Source organism: Pinus tabuliformis, chromosome 3_1, assembly GCF_031772625.1.
Source record: "Pinus tabuliformis cultivar Carrire ecotype Pingquan chromosome 3_1, CPIR1, whole genome shotgun sequence".
In the NCBI taxonomy this organism is placed as follows: Eukaryota; Viridiplantae; Streptophyta; class Pinopsida; order Pinales; family Pinaceae; genus Pinus; species Pinus tabuliformis.
The window spans coordinates 915,496,544-915,516,006 of NC_142301.1; the positions used below are offsets into that span (position 1 = coordinate 915,496,544).

Sequence of the window (19,463 nt, forward strand, 5' to 3'; positions counted from 1 at the left end):
CTAGTTTTACATTGAATACCTTACTTATCAAGATTGGGTATAAGAACTACTTTTGAAATCAAAAAGTAAACTAATTATATAGGTTCCATTTATATATGGCTCGTCTCGCTTCCATTACTTGTTGACAAGGAAAAGTGTGTTTGCAAAACACAATGAATACACGGGTCATTCAAGAAAATATGAAGAGTCTTAATATTTGACACATTAATTTTTTCTATAGTAAACAAAAATCAATGCAATTTAAATTCTTGACATGAGTAATAGTCATGGGAACACAATAATCATCATTTAAATAATACTTCATAACCATGTCATAGATCTATCAGTGAATTTTTATTTAAAGTGATACTATCTCAAATATACAAAAATATTCATAAAAGTCTTATTCTCTTTATTAAATTGAAAAATGATTTTATTTCACTTTATTTATTTATATTTAAACACTTCAAAACATATTTATTTATTTAAAATAGAGTAATTTAAATAATTATGAAATCATAATAAAAATATATATGAAACTTATTATGATAGGTTATATTTAATGATTAGGATGGTTCCAAATAAGATATTTTTAAGCGTTGTTTATTATTATTATTATTATTATTTTTGAGTTTTGAAAGTTGTTTGAAAAACGATCTTCAAATTTTGTCATTTCTCTAAAATTTTCAATTTTTTAAGGTTTTTTTTAAAGCCATTCTTTTGCGATAATTTTTAAAATTGCTTTTAAATATTATTCTATTTTGTGTTTAAATTTATGTTAACGCTAAAACAATAATTTTATAGAAATTATAACTATAATCTCTAAGTGAAGTAACCTAACTATCTTAAAGTAAGGTCATGAATTAAATAATTAAAAAAGTGTATTCATATGTATTTTATATTTTGGAAATAAGATATCAAATAAACTTCAAAAAAATTAAACTAAAAAACTTATATTTATATTTATTTTACATTTTCAAAATGACATATCAAAAAAACTTTTAAATAGAATAAATAAATTATATTAATTATAATAAAAATCTGAATAAATATTCAATTCCAATTTTAAGCCCATATGAATGGAAATATCAGAAAAATTGTATTAGAATAAATACCCAATTCCAATTTTAAGCCGATATGAATTGAAATATCATAAATATTATATTAGAATAAATACCCAATTCCAATTTTAAGCTGGTATGAATTGAAATATCAGAAATTGTATTAATGGCAATGGTGTAAAAAGCCAAGACTTTTAAAGAATAAGAAATAAATACGTGCAAATACTGTGAAATTTACCTATCAAAGAATATTTATATTGAGATAATATGAAATGTTTCACAGTACTTGTACGTACATGAACAGAGAATGAATGAATATTGAGAGAAACCGCAATAGTAGCGTTGAAGGTTTGGTGTTCATATCTTATATATTTACAGGATTCCTTTAATTTCATTTCATTTCAGTATGGCCTGGCTGCTACGTAGTTCCCTGGTGGATAATAATTGCACGTTATGAAAGTATCACCTGAGTTGCATATAATCTTCGCGCATCCAACTTTGGCCGTGATCCTCCATACAACCTGAGTGTAGTGAGTGCAATCAGTCCAGTGCAAATATTCTTGGCATAGTCAAACCACTTCTTCTCATCTATCCACGCAGCCACTGCCTGCGAAGGGGTCCAACCATGGCCGCTTCCCCAGAATATGTTCTCCCCGAAGGAGCTGTCGGAATGTTGTAGGAGGCAGTCGCCCCTTCTCTGTCTTGCATAATTGCGTGCATAATTTGCAAGTTTGCGATCCCATTGAAGAGTACCACCTCCCACTGCATTTCATGTCTGTAGTGTTGGGTATTTTTAAATGGGAAAATACCAAAACCAATCAAGCAAATACCACAGAGCCAATGCTCTGTTCCATTTCTTCCAGGACCTTTGCACAGCGAAGCTATTAAAAACAAAATGACTCATAACAGTCCATTACACAGCCATAAAAAACACTTTCTATTGCTTAAAAACAAAAAACTGTTACAACTTTCATCCTCTACGCAGAGAGGGATTCACTGGAGAAACTCTGTCTCCTCATTTCTGGTCTTCCACTGCTGTGGGTATTACAAAACCAATCTCATGCTATCTCTTGCTTTTGCGATGAGCAAGCAATACAATACATCCCTGTTTTCAAATTCTTTTCGCACTGCTGTGCGTTCTATTCATTCCAATGATATCTCGCACTGCTGTGCGTTCATTACAAATCCCTGAACAAAAAAAAAATTACAGTCCTATTCTAGTTTTTTTTTTTGCCCTTGCACTGCTGTGCATTCTCCATATAAAAATCTCGCACACATCGTGCGCAGGCACACTACCACAATGTCAACTACAGTCCACACCTTGTGCGCTGCCGCAGCCACAATACACATTAAAACAACAGCACGTCGGCCCTTTTCTACAGCATATAATGCGGGCTCAACACAACGTTTTATATATATATAACATACAAAAAAAACATAGCCCATAATCATATTAAAGAGCCACACCTAAAACTACATATATAAAAAATATGATAATGTGCCCATAACCATTTAAAGGGCGTTCACCAAAAAACTACGTCAAGCATTAAAATCATTAACTCGTCCATTCTCGGCGGTCAACAAAAAAAACTTCCACACCACGCAAAATCTGATTTGACGCAGGCCGGTGCCACGTGTCGCCACCACAGCGCATCGGGCCCAGTCGATAAAGTCCGCGCAGCTTCACGGCGATCTGAGCCTCCAAAACAATCTGACGGAATTCGCACGCCAAGCTCCCGCAAACAGAACGACCTTTAGCGTCCGGGGAAAGCGGTTTCGGCGCTCGTACATGGGACGCGTGGCGGAATGTGAATGTGTTCGGAGCCTCCGCTATGGAAACCACCTTTGGTGAATGGCGGTGCGGGAAGACCGGGGTTGTTTTCAAAAACCGCCGCGCGGTTGAAATTAATATTCCAACATGTAGCAGTCACTGACGACATCCCCATTCCCATCATCATAATGAGGACGAAAATGCAACACATGTTGCAGTGTCTCTTCAACAACGTGGTTGTTATCCCCATGAGTATTGCGAATCGCCGGCGTTGAGATAATGCTAGTTTCTACTACTTCTTCTTATAGATGATCTGAATAATAATAATAATAACTTGCTTCTGCTTCTTCGCATATAAGTAATCAAAGCTATCCTAGGTTATATCTGGAAGTGGTCTTTCCATCTCTCCAACCAGCATTAGCTTTCCGGAAGGAGGACGAAGCTGCAATTTCTATTCTTTTGATCGCAAGTTAAGATAACGTTTAATTTCACATGTTTGTTTGTGTCTTACTCTATTTACTCTATTTCAACATAGATAGCTGGAGGTAGGTGCTGACTATGACTATGCGCAGACACACGCCGAAATATCAATACCTGGCCGCGCACGTTATCATCCTCCGCCGGAATGATATCAATACCGGCCCACGCACGTTCTCATTCTCCGCCAGAGTATTGAACAACCATATCAATTTTAATAACTTCAACGCCAGATTGACCGATGTTCATTTTCATTACTAAGTAAAGCTTCAACCAGCTTCAACCAGGCCAAAGCTTGACACGTTATTCACATTAATATACGAAACTAAGATAATCACGGGGTTATGTTATAGAAAGTAAAATTAAGTTCCAATAAATTAACTTGACAGTAAAATGAACTGTTATTATGTGTAAAAATCAAGATACATATCTTCAGAGTCCGAGATTGTTTTTCCTGTTTCACTCTATCTCAAGATAGGGAGTCCATTTTTTGTGTTCACTAGGTGTACAGATTGGGACGTTTTTTCTCTCTTGACATTGACTATCAGTATTGGCAGACACATGCTGAAATATGAATACCTGGCCGCGTACCTCATCATCCCCCACCACATTATTGAACAACAATGCCCGATATTCAATTTCAGTAAAGCTTCGACCAAACAAAAACTAACCAACCAAGACATGTTGTTCACATTAATATTTTCAAAATTAGGGGCAAAAAAATGGGGAGGGAAGATATTGAAAGTGAGTTCAGGTTTAAAGCTCTCTATGTAGGTAGTGAATACAAGACACACTAACCAGTTATTATGAGTGAGGAAAACTTGACAATGAAGGGTGGTGACTTAAAGCATACGAAATCTCAATTGTTTCTCAAGACTCCTCAAGATCGATGTATTTCTAGAGTAATCCTTTATCTGTCACCCTATTACATTCGCATTACATTAGAAGACGTTACTCTCTTAGTGGTTTTGTTGATTAAATGTAGCCTACTCGTTATGAGCATGGTGTATGCTTAGAGCATTCAAATTATTAGAACTCTTGTAGTAGGGAAATCCATAATGTCAGAGCCTAAAGTCCCATAATCAATCTGCAAAAACTGCACTTAGATAAGGCAAATGTTACACTCATTCTATAAGGCGCACTATTCCTATCGTTAGGGAAAAGTGATAGAGAAGGAACCCATTCAATCGCAATGCTCGAAGTAAGGAAAGCCATAATCTCAAAGCCTAAAGTCCCATAATCAAGTTGAAAAATGCACTTAGAAGAGGCAAAGGCCACACTCATTCTACAAGGCATGCCTCTTCCTACCTCCAGGGAAAACAATAGAGAGGGAAACCATTAAGGTGCAACAATGTTTTCGATAGATTTTAGCTTTAGAAATGCGGGGCAGTATGGAAGAGGAGGCTAATTTGGTAATGAAAAATTACCAACAAACCTCCTCTGAGTATATAAGGGTGTAATTCCAAATGTGGGTAGAGGATTCCCACTTCTCTAGGTCATGGGACACCAAGGCTTTCAAAGACATGTTTACTAATTCACCAAAACCTTGGTTTCCATGATGATGGAAAATGAGAAATAGAAAGAAGCCGAATTTATTGATAGGTGTGGCATCTTTAGGTCACAAATTTGTCGTTTAGATGGTAGAGAATAAGAAATCAAAAGAACCCAAATTTAATCTTTCCATGGTTGCCTTTGGGATGAGTGAGTTTATGTAGAGAAAGGGAGTAAATAATAGGAAAAAAATGATCTTAAAGAGCCCTTAGCCACTCAAAGGACTAATTATAATCCAAATATGGCAAGATATGAACTTGAAAAACAATAACTAAACAAAGACAAAGAAGCAAAGACCTCACATCAACCATGCTCCTACTAACCTCCCTTAGGTTCGCATAAGATAGAGAAGTAAAGACCTCACATCAACCATGCTTCTCCTAACCTCCGTTATGTTCCCATTTCTATTAATCCTTGACATGTTGGCTATGCTTTGTAGGATACTAGATTCTCTCTTTATAGTGTGGATAACCTCAATCTAATAATGCCTATGTGTGATATCACAATTAGAGACTGCCACAATTTATGAACTCAACTAAAATGATACTATCTAAGCATTGAACTCAAAATGAACACTAATTAATAGCATGCTTGTTACAAATAGCATAAGTGGATAGATAGTTGGATCATGCTAGTCCAATAAAAATTAAAGCGATGGAGAGGTGGCAAACAAGTGGCATTCCAAAAAAAAAATTAATTTTTAAAATCAAATATTTTAGTTTGACATTTCTAATTAAAACAAGATAAAAATAGTTACATCTCTCTACTTAATCAACAGAAAATTAAAAATATTGAATTTGATAATTTTGAATATGTACTTTTATTTTAAAAAATTGAGATCAATAAAATAAAATGAACAGTTTTTTTTAGAGTTTATACAATTAAAAAATCAATTATTTAATAAAGGGTAGAAAATTACCTACGTGTCTAATTTGTAATGAAAATGTCAAAAGAAATTGATTAATAATTAAAAATGGCATTTAAATTCACATTTTTTAATCAATCACATTATGTAAATTTTAATGAAAATATATCTCATTCATAATTAAAAATCACATATCCAATTTTTCAATGAAAATATATTTGATTTGAGTATTAGAATTCACATTTATAAATGTTTATTTACCATCAAATGTTTTTGTATATATGAAATTGAAAACTATTTTGAGAACTCTAATTTTGATCAAAATTAATAAAGGGAAAACTACACACTTATATAAACATTTATTTGTTTGTTGTTAAAACTTATAAAATACAACATTATACATATACAACTTATAAAATACAACATTATATATATATATATATATATATATATATATATATATATATATATATATATATATATATATATATATATATATATATATATATATATATATATATATTCATTATCCCATGGAATAAAATATTTGAATGTTAAATACTTATAATTTTATTTAAAATGTTGAGATTTTCAATTTGCATTAATATTGTTAATCATTATCAATATCCACATTTATTTAATTATAACACCTAAATCTATCAAAATGGTCAAATTCTAAATATGTTAACCGTATTCTCAGAGTTTTCTGAATATGTTAACCGTATTCTCATAGTTTGGCCTTTTCTGTTAGAAGTCATTATCATTTTGCTTTCGGCCTTCGAGTTTGGAAACATTGTTACAAGTGGAGTTTACTTTGATTTATGCTTTCTTACAAAAGTCAGTCAAAAACCAAATATCATTATCTCTGTCATCAAAAGTTTTTTTATCAGCCTACCATCCTTTGAGCTAAATAGCCATGTGATCACAAAGCTTCGAAACACTGATATCAGAAGTGTATCGGGTCTTGCAAGTTATTTATTAAAATCATATCGGCCCCTTAACACTCTGATAAAACCTAGTTCTGATATTCCAATGTGTCAATTGCGAGAGAAGGTAAATAAGGCATCAAGTGTCATGAAGTTTGAAATTATTCTATTGGATCTGCGACATTTTTTGCAAGGCTAAATTGTATTGTAATAGAGAGTTTCAATGATATGACACATGAAGCGGACTAGCATTTTTCGCTGATGCTTTTAGTCATCATGGTAAATCACATGCAACAAAAACAAGGTAAGTGATAGAGGTAGTATAATTTAAGATTCCATTAGGTGCTTCAAATTTTGGAGTTTTTGAACTTTTTTTGGCTCTAGCGAGAAAATGTGTTAGGCTGGGGTCAAAACCCAGTTTCAAATTCCTCATCAGTAAACACTTGTTGCGTTCAAAATGAAATATTAATCTAATTAAGGGATGAGTAAAATCGACTAAGAGACATTTGTTGTAGAATGTTAGGCACTCCCAAGTTTCAATGTATCACAATAAGTAGATAACTATTATTTGTAGGGAACCTATAATGGTATTTGATGACCTCCTAAGAAAATAATAATCAACTTTGCTAAATAGATTTATTTTCTTATATTGAATTGAGAGGGACTGTAAGACATATTTAACAATAGAGTTTTGAAAGCCACTGACATATCTTTTCATGTTTGATGCAGTGTAGTGATACTATGATTCAAATTCCAATTGGCCTAGAATATTTAAAATTGCACCGCTCAATTGGAAAAAAAATGAGACTTTGGATTTGACTTTGTTTGGATACCTTGTCACGACCATTAGTGAAGGTCAATTTTGTTGAGAATATAAACTTCATTAGTTAATTAGCTCACCATCATTGCCTTTCCAAACAACAAAACAAAGAGTATTTTCACATATGTACAACAATAATGGAATCGGTAGTAGTTGCATTAGAAGCCCATTTTTCCATAATCTCGTGAAATTTCTAGTAAATATGTGAGGGTACCTTGTATCTTTATAGGATAAAAAATGTCCTTTCTATTATAAAAAATCATCAGCTGTACTGTAATTATGATAGCAGAATCAAGCATTAGATAAAAAGATAACAAGTATTATAATTATAAAATTGAAAGAAGTATGTTCATGTTCATAAAAAGGGAAACAATTCGTCAAATTGAAATTTTGTACTCAGTGAAGAACATGAATGCATATAACGATATATCCACATACAAACTTTGATTGTACAAAATAGACATTTTCAAAAGTTACAAAATGAATATTGATCAAGTATTAATGCATTGAGGTATTCTAGTGCATTAATTCTATTATGGATTACTGCACTGAGGTTTTCCGGTACGTTAATTGGACGATTTCAGTTGGCTTTTAGTTTTCAGGTTGAGATTGATGGTGCATAGTTTTGTATCGCTATAGCGTAGATAACGAGGATGCTCAAAACATTCAATAGGCACCAAATAACCTTGTGGAAGAATCGTGTATATATTGTTGGTATTTCAGTTGAAAACAAAAAAGGAAACATGAATCAACCTAAACCTCTTCCATGATATCAACAAAATGACATATGATTGAAAAAAAGTTTAGTATTTGAACTAAGATCCTAGGAATTATAATGAAATTAACATTTTTATAATAGATTCTCATGAATTTACAAATAGACTAACATTGATTTTATTTTGTCAAATTAACCATTTCAAAACACTACACAGGAAGTAGCCCTCACAGAGCGCAATAAAGCTTTAGTATGCCACAAATGCATGTGATATGTCAAAGGTTCATTGGGCGAAGCCCCCAGATAGTGCCCAAAATATTTGTGACTTTTAACCTACACAAAAGAATGGCATATGAAAATATGTTTTTATAATGAATACTAACATTTCGTAATACATAATTCAAAAATTAAACAACTAGCGTCTATATTGGAATTATTTCCTATTTGAAGCATCACCAAATTTCCATTTCCTAAAAAGGGATGTAGAATTCCCCTCGATCTTTATCATTGCCAAGGAATCCTCAAGAATCAAAGCATTCGCCTACATAGATCAGGACTATTTTATGAAATTCATATACAAGATTATGGGAAACTACAAACTACAATATACTTAAAAAACAATGATAGGTTTTGTATTATTTTGAGAAAATATTATAGAGTAGATTGGTTGGAATGCTTTCCAAATATATCTTTCATCTAACCTAAAATTTGATTGTGATTCAAATTTATGCACTTCACCTTATCCATTGTTAGGACAATTTCTCCATGAACACATCTTAAATACAATAACTTAATTTGGATAAGCCTACAAATATACGAGGCCAATCATGTTTGAGGATGAATACAACATAGTACCATTGAGGCCATTTCTGGCAATGTTTCTGCACAGTAAGTATCAAACTGTAGAAGTTTACTCAATCAGAGGAAAAACCCTAGGTATCTCAAACAAAATAAAGTAGCAAATACAATTCAAAATCCAATGAAGATCTGTGTTACTTATTAATCTTGGAGTTTCTGTGGAAGTGAATTAGGAATGTGGTCCTGAACGCGATTATTGCTAAAATACCTATATTAGGGTGAGGAATGATCAGTTGACAACAACATGCATTTCTTAATACATTCCAAACAATTTTGGATAGTTTATTTTACATCCTAGAATAGAACGAACTGTGCTTTAAGAGATAGATGTATATTTCTCTTGAGTAAAAGGGAGGAGATGTTTTTAGAGAAAAAACTTACAACCCTTACAAGGTTTTAAATGTCGAAAGGTAAGAAAGGTGATAATATAACGATCTTCACCTTCCTAAGGAGGCTTTGGAAAAAAAAAAAAAAGAGTCATTGAGAAAGGTTATAAGCCAAAAGCACTAAAGAAGATTCGAGATTTTTGTTTTTGGTGGGAAGGATAGAGGCCTTTGTTAAGTTACGCATGAGAATCAAAAGGAGAGGAAACTTAGATTTTCGTATGTGCGGTTGTGATAGTTGATCAACTAGAATTACTATATGATGGTGAAAGAAGAAAAGAAATACTAATCTTGTATGTCACATTTTTTTTTATAGAAGGAACACGATGAACAACGCACAAAATATCTAGTCAATAACCAAGGTGCGAGTTGGACTCTTTTCGACAACATAGTAAAATGTACGAATCCATGTCAATATAACTGCATAAGCAATATAGGCATAGATGCACCTTTGCAAAATATTAGTGGCATGTTGAGTTCCTATTAGCATGGAATCTTGAAAACATGGAAAACCTATATTTTATGTAGGGAAAAAGACATTATTTCTCAGCTATCCCTTAGAGGCAACCATTATCTTTCATGGGTTGATACAACATAACTCCGTGTTAACTTGTTTCTAGAGTATCCATATCATTGTTACTATTATTTGTAGTTTCTATTGTACAAAAATGAGATTTTTTGCAATGATCTTCCAAAAATAATATGTTAGAGTCACAAAACAATTTTTTTCCCTTTCTAGAGTCCAAACCCAAATTAGTTAGAAAATACTATGACGTTCCTTGATGTTCTTATATAATATAATTCAATGTTGAATCCACAATGAATTTGGGAACTCTTTTACTAATATCAACACCTTCATGAAATAAGTATTAAATTGTTTAATATGTTCAAGCGAATAAACATAAAATGCTCCAATATTCAACAAGATAATAATGCTTGTTTGGATAAGAATATAAACATTTTTCCCGAGAAAAAAAAAATGGACTTCCATTCAATAATAGAAGGAAAATACATTTTGTATATACATTCTAGGCGTGTGAATTCTCCTTGGATATGCCCACATCCAAGAGTGGCATACGTAGTCAAAAGTATATGCCTAAAGACTAACAGAGAAATACCAAAATGGAACATAAGAGAAACATAAAAATAGAAGAGAAAGAAAATAAAATATGTGGTACAATGGGGAAGATAAAGAAGTGTGGAAATCACTAATCCTCCCCTTCTTTCCTTTCTTTTTATGGACCTGATTCCCATTAGAGGAAATTTTAGCCTAAAAGTACCTATGAATTTTTCACGTAATTTTCATGTCATAATATGTAAACTAATCAAAATATTTTAAATTTAAAAAGAGGTACATGTAAATATTTTGGAGGGAAAAGAAGAAAAACTACTATATATATATATATATATATAATTGTATTTTTGGCTTATCTCCTTAATGGTTTATTCAAATTTCAAGTGTAGACACTCGTTGGATGCGAAATTAAATTATGCATCCAATGAGTACCCATCATGCACACTTTTGAGAAGACCCACATTGATTAAAATTAAAGATACATTAAAAAAGTGTGCCGAACACATTTTTTCCCTCCAAAATTCATAACTCTTGTTTTTATTATTTTAACTATTATTTTATTATTTTCCCTTAGGAGGCCACTTTTAGGTTGAAATTTCCTCTAATGAAACCACTAGATTGGGGCCAACTGGAACCATAGCAAACACATTCGTGGATAGCTTTGTAGGATGATATTTGTCTGAATCTGAGCTTTCTGATACAAGTTCACATTTTGAGCCCACCAACCCATCCTCCATGTGTCTCTCTTTAGTCTGTCGTTATGAAACTAAGAAGGTTTCATTATCTACCCTATTCTGATGAGGAGAAGCATCAACATTGGTCACATGAACCCCTGTTATGAGTAAGCCATGATGTGTCTGAGCACCCTCTTCTGTTTGGACTGGTTGGATCTCTGATATCTCCTTCTCCTCTACGACTGATAGGTGAGGATTTGAATACTGCCCCACCCTTTGTTTATTTATCTGCCTCTTCTTATTTTTTGGGTTCTTTTAGCTTGAGGACTTGTGCTCTGTAAGTGGACAGATTGAAAACGTGCGTGACATCTAAAAATTGTCTTCTCATAATCTTAAACTTGTGTCCAACTGGATTCTTTATGTTTCATTTGTATATGACCAAGAAGGCCTTTACTCTCGTCAATCTCTACACATAATTTAGAGAATAGAAACATGCCTTTCTCTATCCTTTCACTGTCCACTTAGTTGATTTTTTCAAGAGTATTCCCAATGTCCTCTATGACACTGGGGTGCTAGAAGGGAAGGCGAAGATTTCGAAGTCCCACCCATACCGGCATAATATAAACCACGTATGAGGTTTTGAACCTCAATGGGAGTTTCCCACTATCTCCTAATATTCTGTTTCACAACATAAATAGTATTTGTGGCATTTATCCAAAATAGGGATGCCTTCCCATGCACACTTTTAATGAAAAGCCGGAAAGAATATGAATCCCCCCATGCCTGAGGGATGAAAGGCACCATCCAGGGAGGGTGTGTTTCCTTTTAATGTGGTTTGTATCCCAATAGGAGACGTATCTGCCAACTTTCATCATCTTTGTCACACGCAAATTAACGCCCACAGTAAATAGTGATGGATCATTTACATCCATTGACTCTTCATCGACCAAAACGAAGGAATGTATGCTTATGGGAAAAAGGAACAAAATTAGAAATACATGTTCCATCCCGTGCCGCAAAAAACACTAGAGGGAGTTGTCAATACAATCACCAAGAAAAAATTAAAATGTGTTCAAACATTTGAATAGATGGACTCTCCTGCCACGACCACACCCATATTTTTAGAATAGATTCTTAAGGGTTTTCTGTCGATTTTGAGATAGATAACATCCATAAGAAGAGCCCTAACATAGGAGAGTTGTCAACGGCTATATTTGTGGCTTTCTTCAAACATCCTTGTTGCTTCGTAATGTATGGAAACCAAAAACACCTCATATGCAATCCTATGAGTTCTTGACCATGGACCTGCATAGAAGTGCCCATGCCACGCCAGAGGACATCGACCACGTCCAAAATACAAGGATCTTGCCGACTACGCAACTCTCCTCGCTAAAAAAGAAGAAGAAAAACCCTAGTTAGTTGCTCCATAGCTCCAATGTTGTCTCGTTCCACACAAGAATATAGCCTAATACTACGTCCGAGAAGAATTAATTACTGATATTGCTTATATTATCGCTTGTTGGCTTCAACTTAACTATTATCTTAATGCTATAAAGTTCATGTATTATGGAAATGATATTTTTGCAGAAAATGTTAATGTTCGTAAGTCAGAAAGTACTAAAAAGGTTCGTTCACACGACGTTGTTTCTAACCCATTCAATGTTAATAACTAGAAGTGAACCTCACTCGGAGCTAAAATGTTGCAATTATTTTTTTTATGTTACATCGTATTTGGATGCACAAATGCTACAAATAAAAAGACACTTTAATAGGAACTTGTTCATAGTAGCATTTGTGCATTGAAATAAGATGGACCTTATCTCGCCTGGTGTGAATGAGAAAAATCAAACTTTGCTTCTAGCCAAAACTCTCCCATTTACCACCAAGCACCTACCATCGACCGCTCTATTGTTCGACCATTTACTGTCGATACCGCTGAAGCACTTGCAGTCGACATCCTTTTTTTGCTTGGTTGTCGGTTAACAACACGACCAACTAGAGTTTCCTTTGTCAAGAGTTGTCCCATTGTCGGGATTGGGACATCGACCCGTTTGCATAGTTATGTTTGAAGGATTGCATAATGATCGGGCAAGGTGATGATTTAATTAATGATAACCTCAACATATTTCAGCTTTGGTGATTACAGCACCAAATCAAATGTACTATTACACTTGGTGCCCAGTGCAAGGAAATTTGAGGTTTGTGCAGAGTAAGACCACAGAGGCATTAATGGGCATCTCTATAATACAAAATGTTTGTTAAACTTATCTTGCTGTATATTTTTGTAGTTCTATATCACTCTCCTTCAGTTCTAATTCGAATTTCTTTTCTCTTAATCATTTTATTTTGTTTTTTTGTCATGCCAATAGCGATAACAGTTTTGAAATTCAACATAGTTGTTGCTAGTTTAGTACGATATTTTTTGTAGTTGCATGTAAATATTATTATATCTCGTGTTTAGGTTTATATTAAGTTTGGAGTAATATTTTCATTGAAATTATGACTATAATGTGTAGCTGCATTTACCAGAATCTCTTAGTAGACAATCACGAATTAGGAAATTAGGAGATTTGAACATAAAACTTGGTACCAATACCTATTTTATATTTGCAAAAGACATGCCAAGTAAACTTTGGAAAAAAGCATAAAAAAAAAATCATATTAATTACAATAAAAATCCATATAATTTAAATAACATAAAATGAATATCCAGTTCCCTTTTTAAGCCCATATAAATTGAAATATCATTTTTTTGGGGACGTCAATTCTATTAATGGAAATGATGTTTTTAGAAAAAAAATCCATGGCATTTAGGGCATCCTTGAAGGATTTGGACTGGGAGGAAGAGGACGCACCCTAGCATTTGGCTCCACCATTTAATATTGATACTAGATAGATTGAAGTGTCTTCAACCATGCCATAATTTCTAAGTGACTTCCTTTCCTAAAGATGCGTACTTCCATGTAGCAAACTGAATAAAGAAAGATGGGATTCTTATGTGATCCTGAATTTTGGCCGCAAGTGAAGAGACAAGGTATGCAACGTCTACCTGCATACAAGAAGAACCCCTGAGATTTGCCTCATAAATCCTTAAAGTTAAAGATATTTGGAGTGATGGGGTTAGAATGGAGGTAGGGAGAACCTTGCAATAATTTTTTTCCCCTAATTTACCAAATCGCCGACAATAACACCAAGATCACGGGGTTCCGAAAAAAGGCAGAGCCCTGAAGCAAACAATGTCCCATGAAAATGGCATCGAATGAAGGTGATAGGGTTTCCATTATGGTAAGTCCAAAATTTTAATCCCTCCTTGGTGCTCAAAACATTCAACACGAACGCTAAAATTTGGCTTACTAAAAAGATATCGTTACTTAAAAAAGATTGAATTGTACACTTATGTACTCACACTTGTTAGGACATAGATTTCAATGATTGTGATAAGACTTAAAATATTGCAAGAAGATTTTAGTGTGATAGGAGGAAATGGTTGAACATGATTTCCAAGTTGTTAGCTTATTTTTAGGCGTGATTTTCTTGAAGTTGAATTAAATTTTCCACATCTATGAACACAAAGGAAGAAGAAATTTAAAACATGAACTATTCACTCAATTAGCAAGGATTTACATATTTACACATAAACACATAACCAAAAAATGTTCTACATTTTTTGAATGAATATTATTAAATTTTAAATATTTTTTCACGCTAAATTTCGCAAATTTTCCCATTAAATTTAAAGTGATATAAAACCTTGCAACTTGTAAAAATATTCCTTTACTATTAAGGAATAAAAATTTGAAAAGCATTACAATATTAAATTGATCCAAAATCGAAAGATTATTTTTTTAATAAATAAAATACAAGCAAAGATTTATCGTTGACGTAGATGATGCATAATGCTTAATTTCACCATATAATTGTATCCGTTAATTCCTTTACCAACTATTGAATTTATCTTCCCTGGAGAGTTTACTTTAATTTCTATTATGCATCTACAATTGATTTGTTTAATGTAGTCTCATTTTCACCAAGCCATCGTATGGTGCAAATGAACACTAAAGATTTAGAGATGCAAAAATTCAAATCCGCATAGTTATATTAATACACAAATTCAAAATGCTGCTATTAAAAAAACCTCCCTAGATTTGAAAAATCTAGAAAAATATGGGAAGTGCAAAGTCATACATATTCTATGCCTTGTATTTGTATGCATGCACTTAATTATATTCTATTTCAAGTATGAAATTGTAGAAATCGAAGTTATTTTGAGTGCGAATTCTTCAAGTATGCCCATTAGTGCAGTAACAATGATGCCATTAACACATTATGAGCTCCACGTAAAGGGCGAGTTGAGCAAAAATCAAAATCACTAGGAAAATGCAATAGTTCCCTATATTAACCATTCTTCAAGCTTAGTGGTCAATGATATGCTTTCCATTGGGCGACATTGATGGGATTGGTAAGGTAATCACTGAGTGGATACCTGGTCGAGACTCATACATGATTGATATGTATGGTTGGAAGATTAGTTGAGAGGATTGTTATATTTTCCGCCACATTTTATTTGTGTTTCCAAATGTTGAAGTCTTACCCTTAAACCCTTTCGCATCATACATGCATAATATCCATTTAAAAATAGGTTCCTACCTTCTTCGTAGGGAGGCTATAGTAGCCAATAATTTTTTGATCTAGACTTACTAACTAGTTTTTCTTTGGAACTACATATGTTTAATTTGATTCGGAGAATATTTTGCAACCAACCCTGCGCCAACAAACTTGTGCATTAGGTCTTTACTAATAGTGAATATATCAACATACAACAATTGTTTTTATTAGATTTCTCAAAATTTGGGTTGAGAATTTTTTTACTTTGTGGGGTTGATGTGTGGTTTTTGACCTTGAATTCATGGTGAGAATTGTCTTGGTCAAATTTTACATTGAATATCCTAGCTATCATTATTAGGCATAACAACTATAGTTGAAATAAAAGAAGTACATAAAATATATGCATTCTCGACTTGTCATTACCTTCCATGAATGGTAGATTCCTTAATGCTAAAAGGGAAAAACAAGTTTGCATAACACAAAGTATACAGAGAGAATTTAATATTGGGCTCATTAGTTTTTCCCACAATAATAAAAATGAGAATTTAATATTGGATTCATTAGTTTAAGATTTTTTTTTTATTGGTTATTTTAAAAAATATAATTTTGTAAATTTTAAAATGAAAAAAATAATAAAAATATTAATACAAATTAATTATATATAATTCAGAGTCTGTTGACATGAGCTATATTTAGACAAATTATTCAAATCAATATTAATTCAAGTACATAATTATAAAATAAATTTTTAATGGAAAATATCATTAAACAGAGAGCAATGTGGTAATCTAAAGAGTCTTAATATGTATCATGAGTTTTTCATACAAGAAATAAATATCAATCAATGAGGAAGCGATTTAACCTCTTCTTATGGGTGATGCTTATTAAGAATACAATCATTGAATTAATTAATTTTGTTGTTAATTTGTATTTCTATTTTATTTTGAAATCAATGAGGAAGCAATATAAATTCTTGTTATGGGTCATGTTTATTAAGAGTACAATCATTGCATTAATTAATTTTGTTGTTTATTTGTATTTATATTTTATTTTGAAATAATCTTTGAACAAAATAATCTAGTATTTTTTCTTTTCTTTTAACTAAATATAATTTACTTAATTTAATAAGAAAAGAGTTGAAAAAATATTGATTCAAATTAACTCTATATAATGCATAGTATGGTGACATAGGTTATATAATCGTCGAAATTTATTCAAATTAAAATTAATTAAAAAAGTATAATTATTTGAAAAATATCATTTTCTAATTTTCCTAATAAAATTCAATTAAGTTAGAAAAATATATTAATACAAAATAACTACATATTATACTTACTATGTTAACATAAGTTATGTTTACTGAAATTTTTATTTTTTTTTCTTCTTCTTCTTGCTTGATTGATGAAAAATTGAAAACTTGAATCTGATCATTTACATAATAATTGAGTGCTTTTGATATATATATATAACTGATCGCCAAACAAATTGTATACATTTCAGATATGTTGTTACTTTGAGGCTAAAATATTTCAATAACCAGAGTAAACTTTGACGGGCCAGAAAGATATTATTGCTAAAAACATCGATTAGTACGCGAAAAGAATTACTTAGTACCTCACTCCTCCTATTAAAATGTAAATTTCGTGAGAATACTTTTCAATTATTTCAATTATTACAAGTCTTTTTTGTACGAAAATAAGCATAAATATGAGCCTACTATTGATTGAGAGGTATGTTTGTAAACGAAATCCATATACTTTGGAGAATATAACATACATATTATTAATTGCCATAAATTATATTAATTGAGGTATCATCTTCACATAAATTATATTAATTGCCACCGTATCTCAGAGAAACTGTGTTTTACAAAAAGGAAAGGCATGTAACAAATCGTAATATGAGGAAGAATGTTCGTATTTAAATATACGCTCGCTCAGTAAGGCCTGCTTGCGATGTAGTTCCCTGGTGGATCATAATTGCAGGTTATGAAAGTATCGCCTGAATTGCATATAATCTTGGCGCAACCAACATTGGCGGTGGTTCTAACTTCTCCATACAACCTGAGTGTAGTCTTCTCATCTATGTTCAACCATGGCCGCTTCCCCAGAATATGTTCTCTCCGAAGGGGCTGTCCGAATGTTGTAGGAGGCAGTTGCCCCTTCTCTGTCTTGCATAATTGCGCGCATAATTTGCAAGTTTGCGATTCCATTGAAGAGGACCAACTCCCACCGCATTTCTTGCTTGATTGTGTGGACCCAAAAAGCCATCGATAAACGCGGCAGTAGCGTTCATGTCTGCAGCATTCACCGATGACATTGCCATCATCATAATGAGAACGAAAATGGAAATGGAAATGTTGCAGTGGCTCTTCAACAACGTGGTTATCCCCATGAGTATTGTGAATCGCCCGCGTTGCTGAATTTAGTACTAGTATCCGAATAAAAATACCAACTTCCTTCTGCTTCTTCGCAAATGTGCGTATACTAATTTCCTTCTGCTTCTTCGCAAATATGTGTATAACTAGCAAGCTATATCTGGAAGATGGTCTTTCTATCTCTCCAACCACTGTGTATAACTAGCTATATCTGGAAGGAGGACGAAGCTGCAATTATCAGAGCGTCCACATAACTTCTTAATTTCACATGTTTGTTTGTGTCTTACTCTATGTATTTCAAGGTACCTCTCTGCAGATTGCTAGGTGCTCGCTTTGTTGATATTGACGATCGATATGCGCAGACAAAAGTTGAAACATGAATACGTTATCATTCTCCGCCGGAATATTCAACACCGACATGAAGTTAAATAACTTCCACGCACGCCAAAATTCCCGATTCCACATGAAGTAAAGCTTCAATCAAGTGAAAACAGACGAAGCTTAACATGTGATTCACATAAATATTTTCTAACAGACGAGCACAACACGTTATTCACATTATTATCTTGTAACACACCGGCATAGTTCGCCCAATTGTTTTCGTTATAGTTTCCCCTATGTGTTTCATTCAATTAGTAAGGTAAGATTTTTTTGAATGCTAATTTTTGAGTGCTAATTTTTCAAGTATGCTTATATTGGTGCCATAAGGTTCTAATTAAGGAGTAAATTGAGCATAAATCAAAATCACTATGAAAATGAGATATTTCCCTATACCAATAATTCTTACAGTGTAATGGTCGACTTCCATTAGGCTACAATGATGGCATTGGTCATCAAATAACAAGGTGGATACTAATTCAAGACTCATGCATGATTGAATAGGTGGATGCCAAGTATAGAGTCATGAGTGATTGACATCCATGATTGGAAGATTAGTCGAGAGGATTGTTGTATTTTCCACCACAGTTTAGTTTTTTTTTTGAATGTTGAAGTTTCAATCCTTCATGCTTCGTGGGTGCATGGCATGACATCTATTTAACAATGAGTGCTTACTCTCTTTGTAGGAGGACTATTTTGCAACCAACCTTCATGCCTGCATGGCATGACATCCATTTAACAATGGGTTCTTACTCTCTTTGTAGGAGGACTATTTTGCAACCAAACAGAGCTGACTAGTGTTGAATATATCATCATACATCAATTGGTTTTATGTGATTTCTCAAAATTGGGGTTAATTGGTGGTTTTTAACCTTTAATTCATGGTTAGAGTTGTTCTAGTCAAGTTTTACATTGAATACCTTAGCTATCAAGATTAGGTATAAGGAC

The 19,463-nt window shown here is 32.9% G+C and overlaps 1 pseudogene; it reads right to left on the minus strand.

Moving 5' to 3' along the window:
- Positions 1-1,441: 1,441 nt before the first annotated feature.
- On the minus strand, positions 1,442-18,720 carry LOC149190669 (pathogenesis-related protein 1-like; annotated as a pseudogene).
- Positions 18,721-19,463: the final 743 nt, after the last annotated feature.